Here is a 27,972-nt window from a genome sequence, read left to right on the forward strand (position 1 = left end):
TGCAAGATGCATCCGCCGAGAAGCAAGGCCCTCACCTGAAGTGCATATAAAAGGCTTATTCTGAAGCTATAAAAACAAAACAACTTTATCTTAAAGCAATTCTCTTAACTTCTGTGTCATATTCTTTCAATTTCTTCCGATCAACCCTCAAAAATGTTACATTTCTCTTTTTAAATAGACAGAAAGTCTGTTTACTTCAGTGCTGTTACACGCGGGATAAGTAAAGTTCACAGCAGATTTGTCCTTTCATCAAACAAACCCTCTTGCGCCCTCGAAATGCTTGTTGTGTGAGTTCTCACTGTGACCACAGTCCAACTACATGTCAGTGCCTTCACTATTTAGGAGTGAGCCGCGGCGCTCATGAGGATGCACATGCACACACAGGGTAAATTAAAGCAAGATGTGAACTCGTAATTCCCATCATGTGCTCACTTGAACACAACAAAACAAGGCAGTGGTTTTGACGCCACATTCGCAGATGACAGATGTTTTTAAGAGGAATAAATCAAAACGTAAACGACAATAACACGTCGACTTTATTTTTAGTTTACTTCTTCAAAACAAAGCAGCAGACACAGTTCAGCAGAGTCCTATAGAACATGTCTGAAAAGATGGTGGGGGGGAGACTCTTTGGAAAAAGAAAACAACATTTCTAATCTGGGGTGGACACACACAGGAGCCGCTTTTTCTCTGGTATGTTCCCTGCAGCTTTCTCAGAATCTGCACTTAATAGACAGCAATGGAAAGGTGTAAATATTTTTGCTTTGAAGTGAAAAGTAAAAGTCAAACCTGGCCTCATTCATCTGGCAGGGTTTTTTTTTGTTTTGTTTTTTGCAGTTGTGCGTCTCCCTCTGCAGTACATTAACAAGTTCCATGTGACTCAAGCATGCACAGAGTGAGCAGAGAAATACATAAACAAACCCACTGCATCTGCTCCACACGTGTTACACAGGATGTCACGTGGCTCTGCAGACCGCCAAGACGTCCAAGCATAATATTTTGATTTTCCTGTGTGCACCCCCAAACACACACACACACACTGAGGATATAGACCAAAAACAAACAAAGCGGGGAGACTTTTACTGCTCAAGGACTTCGATGAAACTGAAGTTCATTGGTCACATAAAAGTTGTTATCACTGTCAGGTCAGGTTAAACTTGCTCCGGTAAAGTTTTTAAGCTTTGCAAAACAGGTTTTTACATTTTTTAAGTTTGTTTTCAGAGAGTTTCTGCAATGTCGATTACACAGTGAGTTGGGGATACATTCACTGGCGTTGTGCTTTTCTTGTGTGGTGAAAAGTGCGTCTTAAAGGCCGATTCCATGAATGTGCTGTGACCTTGCTGCGAGTTCACTCTGCTGTGTACATGTGCCGTCTTTCCAGGAATCAAGACAAACCAGTCAAAATCAAGACTCCTCCCCTCTTGGCTGGGAGTACTGTATATATCCTTGTTTTCAGTCTGCCATATGTAAAACATTTTTGCAGCTCCCTCTGTGTGTGGTTGAGGGAGAGAGAGAGAGGGAGGGAGGAGTTCACTCAGCCGAATTCACCATATGTCCAGTTGCATAACAGTCCAGTGAATCCAATGTGACTTGTACAAAAACCCTACGAAAAGGACAGTCTGTCCCGGTATGAGTGTGTATGTTTGTGCTGGTCATATTAGGTCACACATGTAGTATGTTGTTGCTGATGTGACATATTAAATGTAATAGTGATCCATTTTTACCATGATAACCACCAGTGCTTTCAATGATTGCACAGCACACACACACACACAGGCACACGCGCACGGGTTCTTGTCAAGTATACAGAGTACACCTGTTGTTTTTCTTTCTTCATTTAACTTTGACCTAAAAAGAAAAAAAAGAAGAACAAAACAGCACAGACACTGCATGCAGTGATAGACCGAGCCCCCACGGAGAATCATGCATCTCTTAATTGAAAGCAAAAACAAGAAAACACCCATGTACAGTAAGTGTACGGCATACACTTACTGTACATGGGACATTGTGGTTTACTACGCATCGTATGGAGTGTGCAACGTCACAGTAACAGCTCAGGGTCTTAGAGATTTGTTTTTCTCAAGCTGCCTCCACGTGAAGCCATGTTCCAGTTGAATTTCTTAGTAAGTAGCTTGATTAACGGTCCAGATGATTGTGTTCATCTTAAAAGGAAGTCACTGCCAATAGCAATAATAGCAGCATCCATTTGAGAATGTTGAGTAATGTGCAAGAGAGAGGACTGAGTTCATGTGCTGCTGACAAAATAAGAGTGGGGGCGCTTTGAAAGTTATTGCGTAACTCCCAAACGGCCTTTTCTGATCCAAAAACCAGAGCGGCGTTCCTTAAATGACATTTCCTAGAATTCACTGTGGATGTGATCCAGAGGTGCATGTTTACAGTTTTCACATCGGAGATTAAAGAGGGTTCACAGTAAATGCAAATCGAGTTAAAGTACTTCAAGTGGTTAAAGAGAGCATTGTACATCATTCTTGTAATAGGGAGGAATGTGAGGGGCGTGCAGTGTTGCAGACCTCCATCACACAGTGATGATGCATGTTGTTTGGTCAATATCAGTGGAAGATTTCTTCACTTTATATCCAGCTGAGTAGATCTCAGAGGAGAATGGACAGACTGACAAAGAAACTCACTTCAGAGACTCAGAGACAACCGACAAAGCTCCTTTGTCTTTTGAAAACTAAAGTCATTAAACTTTTAATTCAAGTTTAGTGTCACCATACTGCCCTCTAAAAAACAATAACAAAACATGAGTGACACTGAGCACAACTATAATTAATGCACTAAATTTTGCTTAGGGCTCTATAAAGGCTTGGGCCGGCCCTGCTCAGACTTGTATGAGACTATTTTTATTTGATACAGAGCAACATTCATCCAGAGAAATGCAAAAATAATCTGCATTGTCGAATAGGAGTTTTAGTTCTCGACTAACTTGAATGTTGATCTCAGAGTTTGTACCTGGAAGTAGTTTATATTTGCACTTGACTGCACTAATGCCTTATCATATTTGAAAAGAAGAAAATGTAAGTCATTACATACAAGATCAAACAAGCAGGTGCATACACTATACTACATCACATTTTACTCATAAGTCCCAGAAAGTGCTCTTTCACTGCAGCACAAGTTGCTCTCTGCAAATTAATCAGGGCCGTAAGAGTAGAATGAGGGGCACTTATCCTCACTGATAAAAGATCTGTCGACAAATGTGAACAGAACACACTGAACACTGTAATTAACTCTAATAGCAAGACCGTCTTCTGTTCACATGCCACAGTCCTCCCTTATTTTACAGCCACCTATCAGTCCAACTGCAAACTGTGTGCCAGTCCATGACAAATGAGGTCAACTCTTTTGATTCCATCTGTGTGGAACATGCCTCAGGCGGTTTAATGGATTTCTAACACTGTGATGTCTGTTCTGTGACACTTTGTTTTGGGTGTGCTTCAGTGTGACAGTGGGTCATGAAACGAGCTGTACATGCAAACAAATCTGTCTCATATTTGGTTGACAAAGTTCACATCTGTATCAGTGAGCATTACACCTATAATCACAAGATGCTGATTAAAGACATGTTTATCACACAGGTGTGTGTTGGACAGCTTACAATAAAATGCCACTTTAAAATGAACAACGACACAATGCCACAGATGGCACAAGTTTGGAGGGAGTGTGCGACTGCAGGTATTTCCACCAGAGCTGTTGTTGCCCGTGAACTGAATGTTCATGTCACCACCACAAGCCACCTTTCAGAGAATCTGGCAGCACATCCAGTCGGCCTCATAACCCTGATCACATGTAACCGCACCAGCACAGGACGGCGCATCATGTGTTTTCACCCGAGAGATCTTAAACCAAACTTTTGTTTCATGTAAATCAATCTTTTCACGCACCGGTATAGAAACAACTAAATACAAAGTACCAACCCGCTGAATTAGTGGGAGCCCTGAGCTTGTTTCATGAGGCTTCATGGCCTCATTTACTAGCCTGTAGTCACATGCTTCATGCATGAGGATCACATGTATCGATAAACTCGTATGTTAAGTAGGAATCCTGATATTGTCTGTTCTTGGAAGTCGAAAGCTCTTCTTCTGTCTCCTCCTTGGGCCTTTTTCCCTTTCCAAAGAAGCTCTCCAGATACTAAGTTTTGCTAGCTTGTAAGCTAAATTTCTGAAGTACCATATCACGTGACCGAGACGAGCGTATTTTCAAAATAAAAGATCTTTCAGACTCTGATCATAAATAAAATACGGTACTGGTGGTTGGGGACATCAGCTCTAGACCACCCACTCAGAGAAGTGATCATAATGTTGGTTTGCACAGACACAGAATTTCAGTGTAAATAGTCAGAAACACTCAGAGAAGCTGCAGTTGTCTGGAGCTTCTCTGGAGTTTTACCGCAGTACGTCAGCAGAGCCCACTTCAGTGGGTAAATGCTCACCTATGATGGTGTATTCTTCCTTGGCACTGTAGCAGATGATCAGCAGTGGGTATGACATTGGTGTTGCATTACTGACAAGTTCTCTGCTCCTCGTTAAAAATGCCCAACGTGAAGCTTTAATTGAGCGCCCAGTAAACGTTTCTTTAAGATAAAGTGCTCATTTTGTAGTGACCTTGGAATTCACATGTGAAGTTCAAGCCTCACATATGATATATCTCACCTGCCTGGTGGATGGAGTATTGTAGGATAGGAGTAATGCAGATTTGAGCATTTTTGTGAACTAAATTTGACAAAAATGGAACAACTTTTACTTCAGTTCAAGGAAAATTGTGGCAAAAACAAAAAGTTGTTGCTTTTATATTTTTGTGGAGTGTACCCTCTGTGTAAGACATAGACTTTAGCGGTGTTACGTACCTCTGCAGAGAGGTTATGTTGCCCATGTTTGTCTGACCGTTTGTTGTGACAACCATAACAATAGATTTGGATGAAATGTCCACAAATGTAGGTTATGGCTGTATTCTCTGCAGCGCTTTCTCTAGTTATAACAAATGATCATGCAGCTACACTGCAACTGTATATGAGGAATCTTGTATTTAAATATAAGACCGGAAAAAGTGCTGGCATTCAGTGGGAGTGGATTAAAGCTGTCTGAGATACAATATGTGCCAGGGAGTGCAGGTTCTATGTGCACTAGTAATGGGCTACTGCAGTGCTTCCCTGCTTATTATCACAGCATGTGATGAAGGACACAAGCTCTCCGTCAATTCCTATCCTCACTTTCAGACACAGCTCTATTTTTCTTTTTCTTGACACACATTCACACAGCACTGTTCAGTCCTTTGTGAGCCACAGTGTTCTCATGCTGCCATGAAATGTCTACCTCATCATCTGTATATAATCACTTGTTCATGATTGCAGGTTGCTCCCTCTCTTCTCTCACTTGCAGTCCTTGCATCATTCCTCCCGCTGAAAACCTCACCTCATCGATTAATATCGCCTCACTCCCCCATCCCACCTGCATCTCGCCCGCTCTCCCTCGCTCTCCCCTCCCGATGCTGCAGTGTGGAATTTTCCCAGCTCAGCGAGTACTGCAGTACCACTGCTCACAGTGATGGCGTGAATGAGGAAGAGGAGGGGTCATCGTGATGAGGGACCCACCACCTCATCTTCTCCCTTTAGTAAAAAAGATTTCAGACGCTGGCAGTCCACAGGAAACACTGGACATGTTACTGGATCATTCACCCATAATATGAAGTGACGGAAGATGGCTATATTAGTGTTTCCGCTTATACAAAGCATCTCACTCATCAGCCACTTTATTAGGTACACAGGCCACCTGGTGTGGCAGGAGTGATGCCAAATCTGCATTTGAAAATTGTCTTCTACACACCCTGGTTGTAACAAGTGAGTTACTGTTGCCTGGCATCAACAAGGCATTTTCTCCTCACTGGATATTTTCTCCTTCTCAGAGCATTCTCTGTAAACCGTAGAGATGGTCGTGTGTAAAAATCCCAGTGGATCAGCAGTTTCTGAAATACTCAGACCAGCTCGCCCGGCACCAACAAACATGCCACCTTCAAAGTCATTTCAATCACGTTTATCTCCATGGTGCTCTGTTTGAACGTCAACCCTGACTACACGCCTAAAAACACTGAGCTGCTGCCAGATGATTGAGATGTTTACGTTAAAAAGCAGCTGCACAGGTGGACCAGTGGACCAAATAAAGTGACCAGTGACTGTAGTTTCAGCCAATACTGTAAATAACTATATGCTTTTAACAAATTCTGATAAATAAGTTTGTTATGGGGCAATTAAGTGAGGGACCCAATACAGTAGGTTTAAAGAGTTAATTTAACATTAATTAAATAATGAAGAGTAACTTAAAGTTGGCTGGTCTGCAGGAGAAGTGCAGTATAGTTCCAGGCTGGTAGACAGGCTGAGGTGAGGCGTAGTGACAAAACAGGACCTGAACCAAAAAATGAGACCTGGAGCACAAGAGAAAAAGGTGACTTTGAATGACGTAAAAAAAAAAACAACTAAATTCAACACTATAGAGTTGGTGAGAGGTGTACCTCACTGTAGCAGAACACTCTGGCAAAGACTGGTGCAGAGAGCCGGGTATACGAGCAGAGCAGGATTGGAGTTTTAATGAGAAGATGAACTGCAGGTGAGGATCTAGTACTGAGCAGACACACAAACACACAACACAAATACAGAGGAGAACCATGACTCTGTATGACCATGGAAGACAATGGATGAATGAATGAATCGTTTTTAAATGTAAAACTCTTTGTTTGGTTTCTCTTTCATTAGTAAGGGGAATGTATGAGTGGTGTACGCAGTAGACTGAATCTGTGATTCTGTGACAGGAAAACGGTCATGCCTCAGTCAGAGGGTTTGTGGTGTGAAAGAGGGGGAGGTGATTGTACGTGCGACTGTGACGACTGTGCAGCAAAGGGCTCGCGTGGTAATGGCTGCAGTAAGTCAATTATTGTGGCCGCTCTGCAGTCTGTTCACTTTAGATAGAGTGAGAATGATGACGCTGTAAACGGTAGATAGAGAGGGAGTAATGCTGTGTAATAGTGCATCACCCCCACACACACACACACACACTACATGACAGCATTACCATTTAACAACCCGCATCTCCAAAACTATACAATTGATCCATTTTCTTATCCTCATAAACCTTCATTAAGACAAGATAAGATATTCCTTTATTTGTCCCACACAGTGTTACACCAGCCAAAAAAAAGAAACTAGAAATAAGGTGAGGAAGTAAGAGTGTTAAACACGACCGCCTGGTAGGCTTTGTAATAGGGCTGTTGTTACAGACTGTATTAGTAGTTGTGTTTGTGTTAAGAACTTTTATCTCAAGTACATAAGTGAAAAGTATAAAGTAGCAATAATTGTGCAGAAGTCACAGAATTAGAGGGTTTTTCTTTTCTTTTTGTTCATAAAAACGAGCCAAGTGAACTTTGAACTGTGACGTATTTCTAAATTTCACAAATTCAATCTGCTTTTTGAGTACTTTTTGCTCAGGTGTGTTTATAGACTGTAGTTTTTTTCATCAGATTGCTGAAAAAAAGGATATAAGACACTCTATATTGCACACATCTTATACCCTCTGTATATATACTGTATGTTTTAACATAGTAATGGAAAAAAGCAGCCGAAATGCTCTGTGTTCTGAGGGTTAACATGGTTATAACAACCAAAGCAGACTCTCTTATGGAAGAGGAACAACTTGACTGTGACTTTGAACTGTGCAGCATAAAGTGGAGTAAGTTGTCCAGTGAAAATGAAGCATAACTGCTCGGTGTCCAGTGTGAACATATATATATATATATATATATATATATATATATATATATATATATATATATATATATAAGTAACAAGGCCAGCCATTGCTGTGCTGGCAAGGTTGACAAGGTTGACAAGGTTGACAAGGTTTGATGTTTATGAGATATATTATATCCAGCGTAACAAACACCAACCAACCACACGGTTAGAGCCCTTTCTGTCACTTTCTGCTGCCAAAGAAAAATAAAACCTTTGAGCCTCAGTGACAGGAGGGGTTTCATGAGGCTCCTGAGAGGCCTGGGATTTGGGCCAGAAAAGGCCAGTGCCACAGGTGCCAGTTCACTGTCCTTGTGTGCACAAGCTCGGGGACACAGTCCAAGCAAGGGGAAGAGCAAAAAGTCGTGGTTAGGTATCCTGCTGAAAATAAAGAAAACATGTGTCTTCACGATGCTGGAAACACATCATACTTCTCCCACAATTGCATTAACTTCTTTCTAACAAATGTGCCTGAACTACCGGCCTCAGTTGCCTATGTAGTGTAGTTTCAGCCTGTCTGACTCAATTTGTCCCATGAAGTAATCGCAGGGTTGCGTAACGCATGACCCCTGAGCCCTCCATCATGAGTACCAGCAGTAAATCCCAGAGATCAAGAAAGGGATCAGACAAAAGGAGGACAGAAAGAAAGAACAATGACTCGGTAGGATGAAATAGGAGGGACCACGAGTGTGTGCCACGATATTTCCATCTCAATACACCATTTTCTAAGAAAAATGCCCTACATGAGGGTTTCACCATCATATCAGAAGTTATCTGCATCCACACCTAAATACATATATCATGTGACATTCACATGTACTGGACATGCATATGTTGGTGTTAACAGGAAGGTGATTTTCTCCTCTGCAGCTCTTATGACTAATGGTGTGAAGTCAGAGCAGGAAATTGTTTAATCAGACTGTCGTTGAGGTGAAACTGAGAATATTACAACCAAGAACATTAACGTTTTCAAAGGTATCCATTCCTCATCCAGTCTAATGTCTGTCATACTTCCTGCATCCACATGTCCTCTCTGTACCACAACACTTTCCACTCCAGTTGGTGGAGCACTCTTGTTTGGTTCTAAAGAGACAACAAAGAACACAGTGACTATGGACAGATGCTTGAGGAGGTCCACTGGTGTCCACACATGAAAAACTCAGCACCCAAAGAACACAAGGACAAGACAAAAGAGGACAAACTCCTGGTGAGAAACTGATGCTACTGGGATGGAATGTGAGTGTGTGTACACACGAGTACACGGAACACTGGACAGATCAGGGCCTTCATTTCAGTATGAACGAAACAGCGAGCTTGTGGCAATGTGTCTCTGCAGACACTGGAATGTGGAAAGTATGACCTGGCCGTAAAACACAGCTCTGGAGTTTTCAATCTAAAACGTAGCTGCCAGTGTTTTTTTTTGTGTGTGTTTTTTTTTAGCTTCTACGTTTTTAAGGCTCTAGAATGAAGTTTACCCTTCAACACCGAGCGCATTGCACCCGACACTTGCATTACTGTCATTACGCGACAGTTTGTGCTATCGGTGGTTTCTGAAAGCTGAGAAGTTGCACATCAAAGTCAATAAATTGCTTTTAAGGTAATTTCACTTGCGCTGTTAAAGACAGCCGGAGAATCAGCGACAGAGAGGGGAGAATGGGAAGAACACCTGTACATATAGTTTCCATTTTTTGGCCTGTTTTTGCACATTAAGAAACAAAGACTCAAAAAAATGTGATTGTAAATATGTTTTTATAGTGTTCAAAATTCAAATTTAACACACAAAATCTGGTAATGGGAGTGCCATTCACCCTGTTGATGCAAGTTGATGCATAATAATCTTGGAGACATTATTTTAAAGGTTGAAATCCTGAGTTGTGCTGGTCAAGTGAAGAGTCAATTATACCAATTTACTGTACTTGGATGATGTAGAGATTTATTCCTCACTCTCATTCTCACAATTCTCTGAGGTCTGATCAACACACAAGAATACTTTCCATATATATATTACTGTTTTCATGTGAATATGGGCATACAAAAATGAATTAATAATCTGTCCTTTATTTCTGACCCTGCATATTATTTGTGTTTATTACAGGTGGACTTCATGTGATATTTGAAAGGTTTTAGCTTCATAACAAATTGCTCACTCATAAATAACTATTTATGAATGAAAACTAACAAATTAACATTGAGATATTAGGCCTGACTGGGTGCCACTGGATTATATGTCACAATGTTGCTGTATATAATACCTACAGTTGGTCAGATAAAAGAAAAATAACACGTAATTGAAATGCTCTGTTTTATTCCTTATAAGTCTTTCTTCAAATCTATCATACATGCTTTACAGCAATTTAAAAGTTATTTACAAATTACAAAAAGAAAATGAAAAACATGTATTTATTTAGATTGAATTGAACAAGTGGAAATAGCATCAAATGTAAAAGAAATGTCACTTTCATTTTGTCCAAAATCAAACAATAAGGTACACCAATAACATTATGTTAGAAGATTCTAAACTAATAATGGGTCGATCATTAACTCATAACTTAACCATCAGGTAATCAATGACGAGTACACACTTTGGGAATCACTGCTCGACACAATATGAAAACATGTGTTACAGTATTATAGTAGCACATGCATGGCGTCAAAGATCCCTTCCTCCTTCGTTCTCTCTCCACTTCTCCATCATGCCAAAGAACACATGCAGCCACACAGCGGAGGTGAAAAATGAGATGTCACATGTCCAGTAACCGGCCTAAACCAACATGCAACTTCTATTTGCTTTGGCAACAACAACAACAACAACAATCTAAAGGCACTTCTCTTTGTGCTGCATATATTCACCTAAATATTCACAAAATATTTGCAAAAATTTAACCAGGAACCAGATGCATCCCTGCAGTACATTACAAAGCGTACGTGTGTGCGTGCGTGTGCACAACCACCTCTTAATCGGTCATCTATTTTCTGTGACGAGACAGTGTGTCAGCAAAACTCCGCTGACCTTGGAAACTAGTATCACGGCAAGGAGCAAACATATGCAGAAGCAAAGAGTAACTGACACTGTTGACATTTAACGGTCACAGACGTTTCACTTATGTAAGATTCATGGAAACGAATCTATGACGGCACAGCGGGCGGCAAACGCGCCGAGGGAAACCAGGGATTTTACAAAGTTGGCGTGAAGAGAAGATAGCTATATTAACTCTCTCTACCTGGAGTGAAAGAATGAATGAGATTTTTCTATTTTTTTATTTATGTAACTAAAAAATACTGTCACAATAAACAGCATAATAAGTGATATAATGGATGTGACTATTGTATATCACATTTGATCTACTTCTCAAAGTCTACACTTGGAGCTCTGTGAAGTTAAAAACCCCACATGTACTCTGGGACATGCCCTCTTTCTTTGCCAACACTGTGCTGCCATATTCATCAGGGGAAATCAGTTATAATTGTGCGTCTGATCCAGTAATATCATCTAAACCATACAGTATATAGAATGAAATGCATGTCGTCAAGAAAGAAATATTATTTTGATAGTGAGCTTGTTTGAAAAAGGCATGTTTACACTATTTCTAGATCTTTTGGAATCTGCATGTAGGCACTTCAAACTAATACATTTAAATACATGCACACAACCACACTCTTTTGTGGTTTAGGTTCATGAGCATGATGGCACAACAGCACATGACATACTGTGTGTTTGCATTTGAGATTGTTTATATGGCTCCCTGTCCATCTCGCGCTCTGTGTCCATTTCAGCTGTGAATGAATATGAAACGTACAATCACGGGGAGCACACGCAGCACAAAGACTTGATGTACTGGTAACAGGAACACTGCAGGTGTTACACGATAGTGTGGGACGCGGCTCCTCAGGGCCTGAGTGCTTCACTCATTTATCATATAACCTCTTCAGCTGTGTGTCCTGAGACTCGGGACGTGGTAATCTAACACCAAGCAACCTCTGATCTGAGATGTCTCAGTGAATCCAGCGGAACCACAAAGCGCCCGCGTAATATCGTGTACACATGAGTCTGCCGGTGATAGAAAGAAAGAATGGCTTCAAAGTGATAATTATACCGACCCGGTAGCTTCTTTTTGAGGCCCTCAAGAGAAAAGGTAAGAAAAGAGTAAAATGATCTCATCTCTCCATGACCTCAGTGATGTTCCAACACGTGTGAAAGACGAGACGCCCTCAAGGCAACGCCAATTAACTGGGGCATCTCTGCTGTCAATTTGTGATCTTGGCAGAGGATGTTAATTTTACACGAGATGGATCGAGATCCAGTGCACACTCTGTGCTAGCATCAAATATAAATGACATTCACTTACAAACTCAAAAACACATCACAGCCCTTTACAACCAGGTTAATCATTCACTGATAAGTTAATCATTAGGCAATCATTGACTAGTATATAGTACATGGCATTTGATGACTAAGAAACAACATTTAATAAATACAGATTTGTGTATCTGTTGGCATCTGCAAAAAGGGCCACTTATTATGAACCTTTGGTGAGAAAGCATGAGTGAATCTGTTCCTAACCCATTTACCAACCATGTCTAACAATATTTGCTGAAATATTAATGAATTACAGCTTCTTGCAATGTTTTACAGTCTGTTGTAGCAGTGCAACGGCAGATCTTCAGCCTTTCCAGTCTTAACCTGGCGGCTCTCTGCTTCGCTCTCCCTGTCTCACCTGTGTAAACGGCACACAGTGCCGGTGAATACATGACATTAGCGTCATGTAAACAAAACAAAGGTTGGAGGATGATTGGTAGGTTTGAGAGAATGCCGTTGCATCACCTGCTCTTTTTCAAAACCTCATAACTGCTGAGCAGACAATCTAACCACACATTAATGTCACCCGGCGAGGGCCCGAGACTCCCTGTTGCCCACAGGTGTTTAACACATGACACCACTGTATCTCTTGGCTTTGGCCAGACCAGGTCCTCTATCATCAGAGGGTTTACGGGACTTATCAAGCGTTTATCTTTGCTCTACCAAAAGATATGCAGCACTCTGGAAGTCTTAGCGAATCATTTTCTTTCTGCTGGAGTCAGTGCTGAGTAAGACTCGGAGGCTGATGCGGCCTGAAAGCTCCATTGTTGTGTGTTGTCCACGTCTCAGTAACAGAACACAGCTATGACAACAACACGCTGATCCGAGGGTCACGGCAACAACAACCCTGGACAGATTACAGCAGCCCCACGCACCCGCACGCTGCTAATGGTCATTCCCATACTATAAATAAAGACTTTCCAACACACTGGTCAGGGGGAGTTTTTACCCTCACAAGGAAGGCCGAGGACTGCAAGTCCCCCTCAGTTAAGAGTCCTTATCACGGACGCATGTGTCTCAATGGATCACATTATACAGCAACAAATGAAGGGAAGAAGAGGAGTGGAAAAGACGTGTCTACGTCTTGGACGGCACACTTTCCACCAAAGGACTTTGTCACATTTCCACTCGTAAGATAAAAGCTGGCATGGGATTCACTTTGTTGATTCCTTGGCTAACATACAAGAGGACGGTCACACTTAATGTCCTGGCATCGTCCCACAACACACCCTGCTTTCTGTAGCTCTCTGCAGGGTGCGGTCTGCACATGATATTCTTGTCATTCTTATCACCCTTGAACTGGATCCTTGTCTAGACCTGAAGAATGCAAGTGGGGGAAAAAAACGCTTTCATTAAAAACATTACAAAAGTCAATCACACATTTCTGCTGTGTCCTCAGTTCACACAATAAAAAATAATTCAATAACGCTGATTTTATCAACTCCAAGTAGTATTTTCATTCAGGAACACGTGATGTGATATTTATACTCTTCGCTTCATGTAGAGATAACCGAAGGACAGAGGCCGCCCGCAGCCAAATATCAAACAGCATTTAACTGCAGCTTTCAATTCCTTGTTTGTTGGTGACAGGAAGCATCTGAGCTAATCTGTAATCTGCAATACGCCCTGAATACACTCAACTTCCTGCCAGCTAAACTGGGCTTCTGGGCACGTTTTCTAATGCTGAAATAACAAAGAGTTGGACTGAAGTGAAAACAGAGATTAGTTACTTCCATAACAGTGAAAAGTGAAATGATTATGACTTTGTTATAAAGAAAATGAAAGTAGAAACTTGACTGAGATTGTTTTGTTCTGATATACATATGGTAATGCATGTTTCTTTTTACTTTATTGACAAATGTTGTGGTTATTTACGTAGTAGAGTGTCACAGACAGGAACTGTTGAAAAAGCTACGATGACATCACTACATACCTTCTTAACTATTAAGTTTCTCAACATGAACTAAATGTACCTTGTATGTACATTTTCTTACATTATTGCTTTTGATTTCTGAAATAAACCAGATTGATTCATCATTTAGAGTTCAAGGATAGGATAATTACCCCTAAGATTACTCAGTAAGTACAAAAAAAGGCACATTTGATTGCACATAACACCCACATAAGGTCAAGTCCCTGTATTTATTAACTTTATCTTAAATTTAACACTGTACTTACCAATTAAAGGTATGATATGTAACAGTTCCGCATTATAATATCTAAAAACTACTGTTATTGTTATATTTTGTTTGTACAGTTATACTGTTGTATTTTATTGTTGTTATTAATTATGATTATTATTTATTGTTGTTTGAGTGGTGTACTGACATTAGCCTAAATGGTTCAAACACTCTTCAAATCAACAGAAATGCATATTTCACACAATCTGCCCTACATGTACATGTACTGTATGTCAGCTGGGAATGGCACCTGCAGCCCCGCGACCCTCATGTGGAACACAAACACACAAAGGAACCAAAAAAGACAGCAATTCCCATGATTCCACATTGCTTCCTGACATCATCAACAGGTCATTTATTAATGTTCCTATTGAGAGACGGCCACATGGCAGTGTAGTGACGAGCACTGTTGTCTCACAGCAATAAAGGTCCAGGTTCTTGACCTTGTTCTTTACATACTGTGAGAATGAATGGTTGTTCATCTCTGTATGTTTGCCCTGCAATGGATGGGCGACCTGTACCCTGCCTTTTGCCCTATCGCCGTGTTTCCATCATGGTACGGTTTAGAACACTAAAACCCTGGGTAAGGTTTGCTGTAGGCTGAGAACAGTGTTCCTTTACTTGGCAGGCCGCCGTGCTCTGTGTCCGATTGCCACACCAGAAAGATACATAGCATGGCGTTGTACCGTGTTTCAGTCAGGCAAATTCAAAAGAAAATCTGTCATGTCTACATTTCATATGTTACTCCAGGGAACCAGCCTTCCTGTTTCCTTTGCAGGTTCAAGGGTGACGTGAGTAATTCTGGCTAGCACGCTGAGGGCTACTGGAGAAACAAGCTGAGGTCTGAAAAGAGGAAGTTCTATTAGGAGTGGGCTGGCTAAATTCAGGAAGTGAGCTTATGAGCGGCCGCACAGCATCCTGTGCTCGCTCTGTATGGCTGGCATACAAACACAGCAAAAACTGCATGAGTCTTAATCTCACTTTGGGCAGTCACACAATGCTATCGCTGAGTGTACTACAAACGTCAGTAATATTCACACCACAGTGCTGATTAAAAAAATATGCCCCGGCAAATTTATCTTTACGATGCAGAATTTTAAATCTGGTGTCTGTGGTGGTGCAATGAGCAATGACTGATTTACTAGAGATGAAAAGGAGATCAAAACCTGAAACCCACCCCGGGTACCTCCCGGAAAGGTTTATGACATTCAGAGAAATGATTACAGTGTAATTTAAGAAACAGCACAGATTACCATTGGTGTGGCTTCTCCATGTTGGAGTCCTGAAAGGAGAGAAGGGACTGAGGACAGAGACGCATGATGTCTTACTGCTCTTGGACGGTTCCTACAAGTTGTAACATACTTGGACTAGGATAGATAACTAGACCGGGAACTCTCTGTGTGGAGTTGACAGTGTGTTCCCCCATGTTTGTGTGGGGTTTCTCCAGAAAGTAGAATGGTTGTCTGTGTCTTGATACTGGACGTGTAATCTGAACTGTCCAGAGTGTGCCCTAATCCTTGGCTCAATATCAGCTCAGCTTGGCTCCAGTGGTCCCCCTCAAAATAAGATGGATGGATGGATGAGTGAATATGTCATGAATAATCATATTTTTTCAGTACCAAACAGTTGTGTTGCTATTGTGGACACTTCCCTGTATAATCATTATTAGTGGAGTGATTGAATCATTTCCGATAACAAAGCAAAACATTCTATACAAATATAATACAGTATATTTTCACATACTTGGTGAACTGTGACACATTTGCGATCACTTTTGTACTATGAACAGTCTGTAGCATAATAATCATATGTGTTTGAAGTTGTAGTCTATCATGCTCATATCCCTCTTAGTAGAAGATAGAATAAAACACCTCTCAAACCATCCAAAAATAATAATAATAATAATAATTTCAGACAATAATCATGCCCTTAATTCTCTTCTTATTTGTGGAAAAGAAAAATCCTGGGAGCAATAATAGTAAGGAAAATCAATGTAAGAAATTTCCGGGAATCGAAGACAAGTTCAAACACTTTCTCCCCCTTTGTCTGCCTCAACACACACACGCACACACACAAAACAGGTCACTATTTTCAGAACGCTCTGGAAGCACTCACTCTTTCCTGAGAAATGTATGTATGAATAAACTAAGGAGTGTCCTCACTGCTGTGTAAGCAAAGAGAACGGTTTGGGTTCCAAAATCAGAAAATAAACTTTGAGGAGCAGAGACCACAAGACATAACATTTGACCGTGTATGAGGGTTAACATCCAGAGAGGATCGTGGTGTCGATAAAGACATTTTCACACGTTTTCAAGTATGTATGACACAGAATCACAGTCAAAGTCAAAACATAGGGATGTGTGTGTGTGTGTGTGTGTGTGGAGAGAGAGAGCAGAGAGGTTAATAAAGAGTGAGAGAATGGAGAAGAAGTTAGCTTGCTTTTGACACACAAGAGTTTTATTACCAGACGTATAGGACCAAGAATGCAGATACACATGGACAAGGCAGATGTGGGAGTTTCAGAAGACAGAATTTTATTTTTTTTGGTTTTTGAAGAGGTTTAAGAGTGACAGGCAGATGATGAAGCCTACGTGAGAGCACAGGAGTCACTACTGACTGGGGTGAGACCACATTTAATGAACCACAGGAAATACAGCAAATAAGTGCGAGTTTAGTGAGTAAGTCAAAGGCTCAAATACCTACACAATACCTTTTTTTTTAAAAAAAAAACCAAGCTGAGCCAAACTAGGTTTTTGTATTGTGGAGACCAGGTGAAAATTATTAGATGATTGTATGCAGGTGTGCTGATCAGGAGGTGGGCAGGTTCCAAAGCTTGAGGAGGAGGGGAGAAGCTCAGAGCCACACCCTGATTTACGTCTGCATGGACTGGGAAAACAGACAGGAGACAAAAGGGCAAGAAATAAAGGAGAAGAAACTGCAGAATCCTGACACATGTACATAGAAAAATGACACACAGGAGTAACGGTGGTTACAGCCACAATAACGAGCTTTAGCTTTAAATTTAAATTTGTGTCTTAAGGTGTCATACTGTATGTTGTTTTGGATTGTGGCGCATTTAAAGCAACTATACGCTATATGTGTAAATGATAAATTACAAACACACTGTACTTTATATGGTAGGACATAGTCAACATGTGGCTTGTGCTGTAAAGCAGTGTTTCCCAACCCTGGTCCTCAAATGGTCAGCTTGTCATCAAGCTCTGCAGAAGCCTGATAACGAGCCATTCATTTGAATCAGGTGTGCTGGAGCAGGGCAACATCTAAAACTGTGCAAAAGTCTTAGTTGTTTTAGTAATGCTATAATAGCCACAAATAATGATTTCTCAATCCCTTCATTAGAATGCAACCACACAGTCTAAGAAGAAGGAAAAACTGCTTCTACAGACTTAAGAGAGAAGTATCAAGTATTTAGTGTGACCTCAATCTGACTCTTATCAGCAGGATCTTGGCATTCAATCTGGAATAGAACCCTAATTAATGACATTGGTCCAACTATTCCAAGGCTGCTGTGAAAAAGGTCCATGAGCCCAGGTTTATTCAAGATATGTTTGAGCATTGTAGCGTATCTCAATGGACGCTTGTTAATATATAAAATTAACTTTCAGTCACATCATTCCAGACAGAAATACCAAAGATCACAGAATTTGACAGACATTCATTCTCAATTTTTCATCAAAAAGGCCAACAACAATGTTAGTGGTGGCCTAAAGTACATTACTGTAGTGATTTCAGAGTTACTGTCATAGTTATTACTGTGGTTCACTTCTTACCAGACCCTAACCCTTCTAACCTACTCATGGTGAAGGTCAACTCAGCTACTGACCAATCTGATCACTTAAAAGTCACCACACCAACAGGATTATCAAAGGGACAAACGCATTTGTCAAAAAAGGAGACATATTTTACTTGAGTATGCATTTGCTGTTAGATCTATTTTTAGTTAACCCTGGATTGACCCAGGGATTTTTTTACTCAGATTTTACATGTCTTTATTTGTGGACATGCATTTTTTTATTTATTTTTTTTTACATAAAATGTACCATAATATGTTGTCATCATATGTATCACTATCACCCCAGCTTGTTGTTGAACTGAACAAAGAGGTGGGTGCCATCTATCATGAGGTTCACCAGAAGTCAATGATTTATTGGACAAAATCGCCCCCTGGTGAAATTATTATGTACTGCTTTCCATTTAGTTGTAAGCATTTGTTAACTACAATCATTTGTTAGATTATTAGACACACTTGTTAACCTGACTCTTAATATATAATCAGCCAATCAGCAATTCCGTCCATTACTGCATGCAGACGACATGCTTAAGTTCAAATTGACCATCAGAATAGTATAGAAAGTTGATTTTAAGATGGTTGTGTAGCCAGACTATCTGTTCTGAGTATTTCTGTAGAACTTTCTAGCAGGCAAAGCTATTTATCTTTAATCCTATTTATCTGTTTATTGTTGTAATTGGTATCAAAGCACTGTTGCCTTTAAAATGCCTTTAAGGTGCATTATCAAAGCCCTTTTTTGTTATATATTACCTTTGTGTGTGCCTTTGTATCTATCTCTCATCAGAACCTGTACGACTTGTGGTTTTTACAACCTTTGTATCTATCTATCATCAGAACCTGTACGACTTGTGGGTTTTACAACCTAACTAACGAACTGTTGTCTAACTAACTACTAACTGTCTAACTAACGGACTGCTGTCTAACTACTAAGTGACTGCAGTCTAACTGCTGTTTAACTGTGTATGTGGAATAAACCTTCAGAAAGACAGTCGAGTTGTACCCGCCGTACTTGTTCTGGTTACCCTTTCCGGAAGGGAGTATTGAGCTGAAAGGATCAGCCAGTCAAGATCTGGACAGTTGTAAAACCGTTCAGTGGAGTACGGACTGCTGAGCGGAGGACAGCAATCGTGAAGTACCAGGACCGGAGAGCCGGGGACACTGGAGAAGCGACCGTGAACTACTAAAACAGTGATCATGAAGCATCAGGACCGGAGGGCCAGGGACACTGGTGAAACGACCGTGAATCACTAAACGGAGGAGCCAGAGCAAGGAGCTAACAGAGCCGTTGAAGGATTAAAGGAAGTGCCGCAGCCGTGAGGAAGGCTGTGAAGATTGCACAAGTAATACAGATACTTCTGGGCGAAGAGCTAAACCGTTAAGCCACTAACAGTGCTACAGAAGAGCCTCACAGACTGTGACGTTGTGACGTTGACAGCTGGGGGCGTGGACATTCGTGTGCCATTCGTAGATGTGTCGTTTGCAAAGAACTGAATCCTTTGAACGAGTCATTGGCAACGAACCAGAGTCAAACCCTTTGAACAATTCCAATTCCGGAGTGAGACAGGAATTCAAAGGAGTAAAATGGCAGATGACAAGCCAGATCTGGAAGGCCTACAGCGGAGGCAATTAAATGAGCAACAGAGCTTGACAACACGTTTTAAACGCCTCAAAGTTAACGCTGGCCACCTAGATGGATTGTCGAAAGAGGTGACAGGATTGAAGAGCGATTATGGTGTTTTCGTCGATGCCAGCAATGAATATATTGAAGAACTGGGATAGATAGACCCAACGGACAACAACCGTGAACCGAGCAATGCCCTAGCAAAGAGGGGCACCATTGTGCAAAGGTACCGTGAGACTGTGGAAATGCTGTGGTTCAAGGATGCTGAGCCAGATACAAGCACCCTCGTGACACGGTTCATTTCAGCTTTCGACCAGGCTGAGGTACTCGGGAGGAATAAAGCACTACAATGGAGTCAGCAAGAGGCCAGCAGGAAATGACTGGATCAAGAACTCCATGAACTCAGAGACGCTGTGTATGTTTGGAAAGACAATCGGCCATAAGGAAAAGAGAAATGGAGACTCCTTTTAACATTAGAAATTAAAAAGGAGGAACTGATGGATGAGTGGGCATGTCGTCGGGATAACGAACGGGGAAATGGGCATATCCGACCAGTAACCCGTGCTAGTACCATCCCACCTGTTCACACCCACTCGGCTATCGTTTCTCTGCCTACTGGATGTGTTACCAGCCCTCCTCCGCAACCTCAACAACCTAACCATAGACCTAATGTCAGTTTTTGCTCGACCTCCAACCCTCACTAGTATGCCAGGACTTCACACTACTCCCGTCAAGGAGCAAGGAGCTGAGCTCTGTAAAGACCCAGACTGCAAAGCTGCAGAAGTCATTGGTGCAAAGTCAGGAGGGAAAGATTCAGAGGTTTCTGCTCTGCGTCAAGACCTCAAGGCACCAGAAGAAAAGCTGAGCACAGAAGGACTTGGCTACTAACCACACCAGCCAACTCCTGCTTAGCAAACCACTGCTAACTAGGTTTGAGAAGCTGCTAACTGAAGAGAAGCCACAGCTTATTGGAGCAGGAGCTCACTAAACGAGAACAGAAGCCCCTGGTGATACAGTCTTTAGAGAGCAGACTCTTTGGGAATATGCAGTGGCTTGCACATGTGAGCAGTCCCAAAAACTATGCCTTCCTGGGAAACCGTTTCGAGCAGCTGTACTCTATGGTAACACTTAGTTGTTGGCTACACCGTTAACGCTGTTTTGAGTATCTTACGCAATGTATCATTTGTGGTGATAATTGAAGCTATTGAAATCTAAAATGCCGAAACCCGGGATTGAACCAGGGACCTTCAGATCTTCAGTCTGACGCTCTCCCAACTGAGCTATTTCGGCACATGTAATAATTGTCACTATTCCATAATTTCATATTTCCCCTTATACATGCTTCATAATCATTTTATTTATTTATTATAGGTCCACATACTTAAAAACACTTTTGATAATGCAATTATATTAAATTCAAAGTGTAAACACGTTTCGTAGTTTACATCTGATCAGTAGCTTCTTCGTTCATCTACAGCAGGTTTTGTCTGGTTACCTCACGGGACATGAATAACCGTCCTGTAGAGATAATAAAATAAGCACCACATTCGGTTAATCGGATTTCCACTACAAAACATTTATTTTGAAATTATATTGTGAAATGTAGGTAGTGAATGTATCATCAATCGTCTTTGCTTTCAGCGACTCAAGAGCGACCTCTGAAGGAAGTGTGTGATAGTGCATGTGTAGGGTTTTCAGCGCGGAAATAAATAAATGTCATTAAAATACAAAATAGAATATTACCATTTTCATATTAAAGTGAGCAACGATTTATTTGTTCCGAGTGGGATTCAAACCCATTGTTGCCTGCTTTCATCCAGCAGAGTAGAATATAACAAATAATAACAAATAAATACAGACTGTATATTTTTTTTGTTAAACATTTGACATATGAACTGAAAGGACCATTCCACTGTGTAATCATCAGTGCACCAGAACATTATGTCACCTTACGTATCATATACTGTACTGCGGTTAGAATGTCAGGGATCCTCAGCAGGACAGCAGCAGGTTTATGGGACGACGTAGATTCTGTCTCTCTAACCTGCCTGTCAGTGCCAGACGAGGTCTGCAGAGTCAAGAAAGAGAAACGCATTCCAACGAGGCCATGGGCCACCAAACAGGGATTTGCGTCATTCTCATTGAGACCTGACTGAAAGGCCAGCTGGCTCTCTGTGGTGATGTGCTGATCAGTGGTGCATTGATAATTCACAGACAGGAAGTGGTTCAGGGAGCTAATGATGCAGGAGGTTTTACAAAAGCTAAGGCAGGGGTTGGTTCTCAATCTCAGGGCCAGGGACCAGTACTGGGTTTTGTAATTTGTTTCCTGGAAATGTCCAAATGTTTATTATACACAAGGTAATTATGATCATTTAAAAGTACAAAAACCTGGGAAACAGACAAGAGAGACAGGGCGGTAGATAAATATAGTAAATAAACGAACTTAAAGGATAATTAAATTAGACTAAACAACTGTTGGTAAAGTCTATGAAGGTTCTCAGTCATCCAGGTCATATCATTTTCCTTTTTGAAAGACAAACCTGAAACAGGTTGCAGCAGACTGGACATTAAAAAACCTGCTGGGCTTGACAAAGAAAAACACACTAGTCTATGACCAGTTAATACCGTTTTTGCTAATCATAATACACCTTAAAGGTCCAGCGTGTAAGAGTTTGTGACATCAGTGGTGAGACTGCAGACTAAAGCAAACGGAGAATTCATCCCTCCGTTTTCCAAAGTGCAACTGTGGCCCTTAAAACCTGTTATTCGTCTTTGTTTGTGTGGTAAGTTTCATAAAGCAAGATCCTTGACTAAAGTACATAAAGAAGACTTATTTTAATACTACAAAAAAATGTGTAATTACTTTAAAAATATATGTTGTTATTTTACAGCAATTACTCACTTTTAAATATACTTATGAACCTTTATTATAAAATTAGATGTATGTTACTATCAGTTCTCCTCTACTAGACAGTAAGAAATATGAAAAATCCTTGTAGTCATAAAGGTTGGGAATCCCTAAGCTTGATAGTAAAGTGTGCGTGTGGACTGAGAGATAAAACACTTTTTCACCTCCTTATTTTAACATGTTTGTGTTTGTCAGAATTTCTTATGTTAATATTTTATTTTCCATGAACAAAACTTTGTGTATCAATCGTGCAAGAAACAGACAAGAGAGACAGGAGTGGATAAACATAGTAAATAGACAAACTTAAAGGATCATTCAATTAGACTAAACAACATCCTGTGGAGGTTTTTAGTCATCCAAGTTCATATGGTGCGTTTCATTTGTAACTGGAACACTGCTTATTTTTCCATTAGTACAACTTCCGACACCTTTGTAAATAAGTTGTGCACATAGTGCGTTCTAAATTTGTATCCATGAATACCATGAAGAATGTTGGTATTCCGAGGGAAAATGGAACGCAGCAATTGGTGACAAAACAATTGGTACGAAACAAGACAATTTGATTCAGTTTTTGCTGTTTCCACACAATAATTATGTTTTGGCCGTTTATTTGCACAAATACAAAGCTACAGAAAATGTGCAGTGGTCATGTAAATAACCCTTCCTTTTTTTTACATTTTAAAACGAATATGTGCGTGGTGAAAATTGTAAAATTTTTGATTTATTTCACTTAGTACATCTCTGAGAGTCAAAAGGTACATTTTATGGCATCTCAAAACATAATATTGTAGAAGTGAGAGAACACTCCCCAAATATGTACATTCAGCTACAAAAAATTGTCTTGTACCACTACTTTAAACAAAGAAATCGGAAACACTGATTTTCCAACGTTTTCTGACATTTTACGGACGATACAGCTATTGGATTAATCAAAATAATAATAACAATCAACTCAATAATTTCAACTCATTCCTGGTTTGTGTGATTTATTTCCCAGTAACATCCTGTGCTGTCCATTACGTAAGATCTTTCCATTGCCCTGCTTTTTCACTGTGACTTGCACTATTTGTTTCCTCTGCAGCAGTTTGGTTTCCTGGTGGCTTTGTTCTCTCAGCTCTTTTACTGAGTTGCAAACATGTCAGTCAAGTCTCATTCAAACTTTTTCAGTTTGAATGAGACCCGCAATCGAGACAATCGAGCGGATGGATGAACGGGTGCGGGGGAGAGGATGTTTTTGCTCTAATTAATCAAAACTCTATTCAGTCCAGTTCCAAACAGCTCTGATGACGTCACATCTTGGTGGATTTTGGCTCCATCTTAACTGGAACAGCGAGTTCCCTCTGTTTCTGTCCTTGTTGTACTCACAAGCTCTATGTATAGAAACCCTGCCTCAGCGTATACACATGCAGTCTTATAGAGAGGACGTTGCATATATGTCATATTTGATTATTAAGTTCTCTTTTCACAGCAGATGTTTTATCAAAGCAGAAACAGCAGAAAAGGAAACGTCACTGTAATCCTGGGTTTTTCGAGGGTTACCTGTTTCTGTTCGGAGGAGTGAAGTGGGATCTCACCTCATCACCTTTTCATCGTATCATTCTGCACATCTCAATCACAACACTACAAAACAAGGAGCGCTGCTACGCAATATAGTTCCTGATCCAACCAACAGAACAAAACAACCACATTTAAGTAGATCAGAACCTGTCTCAAACCTGTGGCCTGTGGGCTACATGTGGCCCTCCATGCGATTTCATGCGATCTGCCACATGGAGTTATAATGAGGTATTTATGTATGCTTTGTTTAATGAAAACGTTGACTTTGCATCAAAAATAAAATTTTATTGTGACCAATATTTCGTTCCATAGCAACACTCACTCATCTTCTACAGCTTTATATGTTGGCGCCAATCCCAGCTGACATAGGGTGTAAGGCAGGGGACACCCTGGACAGTTTGCCAGTCCATCACAGAGAAACATAGAGGCAAACAAACATCCACTCTCACTCTCTCACCCATGGTCAATTTAGAGGGTCAAATTGACCTAATCTACCTAATTTACCTATTGTTGTGTTATGTGATGTTTTTGGACTGTGGGAGGAAACTGGAAAACCCACGCACACATGCAGAGAACATGCAAACTCCATGCAGAAAGACACTGGTTTCCGACCGGGTTGCGAACCCTGGTCTTCTTGCTGCAAGGCAAGAGTCCATATCAACACTTTTATTTTGAAATTCAGTTGCAAATATTATTGTTATTATGATGTCATGATGGAATATCTTGATATAACTTTCCTGAACATTCCAACAAAGTTAGATTTTTTGTTTTCACCTGACAGCCACGCTACGTATCGAGCACAGCCCACACGCCACCTACCAATTAAAGGTACTGTTCTCAGTCGAAACGCAAGCTTGACCCAGGGCTTTACCATTCCAAACTATACAAAAACTGAACCGTACCATGCATCAGTGCACACTCACTCTCAGATATAATTTGACGACTGACCTCTAAAACAAATTCCCTTCATCTGTTTAAAGAACTGCAAACATTTCTTGCAACGTGTGTGTGTGTGTGTGTGTTTTCAGCAGGCAGTCAAACATGTTCATAAACAAATTCCCTTGCTGACACAACACCAAAGGGACACACACCCCAACAAACATGATGAATGTGGTTCCTGAATAGTTTTTGTCGTCGTCGAGACATTTTTTCAGCTCTTGTACAACGACAGAAAATTAAGTGTGCCACAGAACTGGAGAGATCTGGCCAACAGAGGAGGAGGAGGAGCGAGCATGCCAGAGTTTTTCTAAGATGTTCTTGTTGTGAAGCTCTTGTGACATAACCCACCATGATGCATTCCCAAATGTGACAGGGAAAAAGGTTGTCTGAGGGAATGCAGTATGACCCCTCTGTATGTCCTTTGTGACAAAAAGGAGGCATTGTCCTCTCAGACTGGCTGAGTAGAACGTAACAAACCCACTCATGGTTCCTTGAACAAACTCCAGGAACAGTGCAGAGGCCTGTTTCTCAGAATTAATCTGTGTGGTTGGTGCCGTTCATTTTGGTGCCGGTCGGTCTTTGCAATGCACTGACCTTCACAAAAGCCTGGGCGATCATCTACGTCATCAAATCAAAGCCACAGTTGAGAAAGGTTTTCAGTCCCTGCTCCTTTGTTCTGTTCACTGACACAGAAAATGGTCCTGAGACTTTATTAAAAGGAAAGTTGAGGTATGGTTTAATGAGATACTGACTCATACCAGTGACATTGACAAGTGTGACTCTAGAATGCAGCAAGTGACAGGAAAAACAGGTTTTAGCCACTTACCTTGCTAAGGATATGTATGCTGTTTTATCTCACCAATCTCTGAGAAGAATGTTGCCAATGATGAGTTTCTCTCATACTTGTTTATAAGATATGGCTTTGGGTATCTCAGTGTCTCTCTGAGTTGACTCCCTGCTCTGCTCACCCCAAGCGAGAGGAAGATCCCTGACATCATTCAACAGACAGACACGACCAGGTGCATGAGTCCAGTTTACGTGCCCCGTCTGTGAACTTGTGCAGTCTCTGAAAGCTCACATGCATCACATTCACTGGACCTTGTGCTTCCACAGTTCGTATATTTTCCACCTTAAGTCACAGAGGTCACAAGGGTCAGTGTCTGAGCAGTCACTCTTTCCAATGACATCATTGTTTTGCTTGCCATGTTGGTTTTCTCTTCCTTCTCTGGTGTCAGTGTATATTTGTGTGTGTGTGTGTGTGTGCTTCTCACATGGGTGGTGCATCTGTGGTTTTCTCACCGTCTGCCAAATTCCTAGAGAATTAGGAAATTAAAAAAAAACAGCTGATCAGTATATCTAAGACACACATGCAATAATATCTCAGTGAAAAAACATCACAACAAAGTGCCTAACCCTAACCCTTACCCTAAACTTAACGTTAACCCATTTCTAAGCCTGACCCTAAAACCAGGTCGTAACCCTAAAAATGCCATTTAAAGTTGTCCATATAAAATGTCCTCACAAAGACATGTCTATGTACATTCATTTCTTAGAGACCTACTCTAACCATAACCTAACCCTAATGCCTTTGCCTTAAAAATGTAATACTTTACATTAAGGGGACTTGATTTTTTGGTCCCCACAACATTGGGCGAATTCCTGGAACACACACAGGTTTGCACAGTTATTCTTCTAAAGACACTGAATTGACTGCCTTTTATTTGGACAGCCTGAACAAAGTGTTATCCCCAACCTTAACCATAACTAGTTAATGCACAACGTTAACGTTAGGACAATTCAAATCTTAGTCCTAAATTTACAGTAACCAAACTTACTGCATTGGCAAACCGGCTTGCTGCCCCCTCACTGAGAGGATTGCAGAGGCATGCACAGAACTCACGACTGTTCGTTGTCCTAGCTCCCAAATGGTGGAACGAGCTCCCCATCGACATCCGGACAGCAGAAAGCCTCCACATCTTCGGCCGCCAACTAAAACCACATTTCTTTCGACTATACCTCGACTAAGACAACAAAAAAACACTTGCTTATACATCACACTTATGACTAACACTTTATAGTTTGGCTTACTTTAAGCTCTTACTTACTTCTAGCTCTTGTTTGTACCCAAATGTTTAAATGCACTTATTGTAAGTCGCTTTGGATAAAAGTGTCTGCTAAATGGCATGTAATGTAAGATGTGACAAATACAAGTACACAAACACACACACACACACACACACACACACACACACACACACACACACACACACACGCACACACTGGTGGGATTGAGTGTCCCCCTGAAGTATTTGTTTATTGATATCTGTCTGGAGCCTAGCTGCCCCACCAACCCCACCCTTCCTCTCTCAGCTGACTGAAGTTCATGCACGTCCATGACCTGTTGTGTAACTTTTCCTCTCAACCAAAGCAGAGGATTTAACAAAATTACTGCATTCAGTTTTTAATTTTCCCCAATAAAAGATGTGATTACACTGTCAACCATTTATGTACTGAGCAAAAAAAATTAGGTCAACTAACTACTTACTAACTTATGTTTCACAGACATGTGCTGATACAACTGTGGACTGAATCGGATATTTTGATATCAATCAATAATTTTCTTAACAGTTTTAGATCTATCTAAGGGTCTGACTAAGGGTTAAACACTGATTTTGTGTTTTTTTCTTCTTTTACCTTTGTTGACGAAGGTCTTGTTGGAGTCTGTGTCCATATCTCCTTTGAGAAAGTGAATATTTAAAAATAATAGAAAATAATAGAACTAATGATAGTATTTAACTTTGATG

General features: G+C 40.8%; 1 long non-coding RNA gene and 1 other non-coding gene across 2 annotated transcripts; both read right to left on the minus strand.

The window, feature by feature from the left end:
* Window positions 1–6,390: 6,390 nt before the first annotated feature.
* Window positions 6,391–26,287, minus strand: LOC122768648. Its single transcript, XR_006360337.1, has 4 exons — window positions 25,995–26,287; window positions 25,763–25,875; window positions 6,526–6,634; window positions 6,391–6,438 (listed from the first exon to the last, which is right to left on the minus strand). It is a non-coding gene; the product is annotated as an uncharacterized LOC122768648 (long non-coding RNA).
* On the minus strand, window positions 20,982–21,054 carry trnaf-gaa. The gene has a single exon. It is a non-coding gene; the product is annotated as a tRNA-Phe (tRNA).
* Window positions 26,288–27,972: the final 1,685 nt, after the last annotated feature.

The sequence above is a fragment of the Solea senegalensis genome, linkage group LG4 (genome assembly GCF_019176455.1).
Source record: "Solea senegalensis isolate Sse05_10M linkage group LG4, IFAPA_SoseM_1, whole genome shotgun sequence".
Classification (NCBI taxonomy): Eukaryota; Metazoa; Chordata; class Actinopteri; order Pleuronectiformes; family Soleidae; genus Solea; species Solea senegalensis.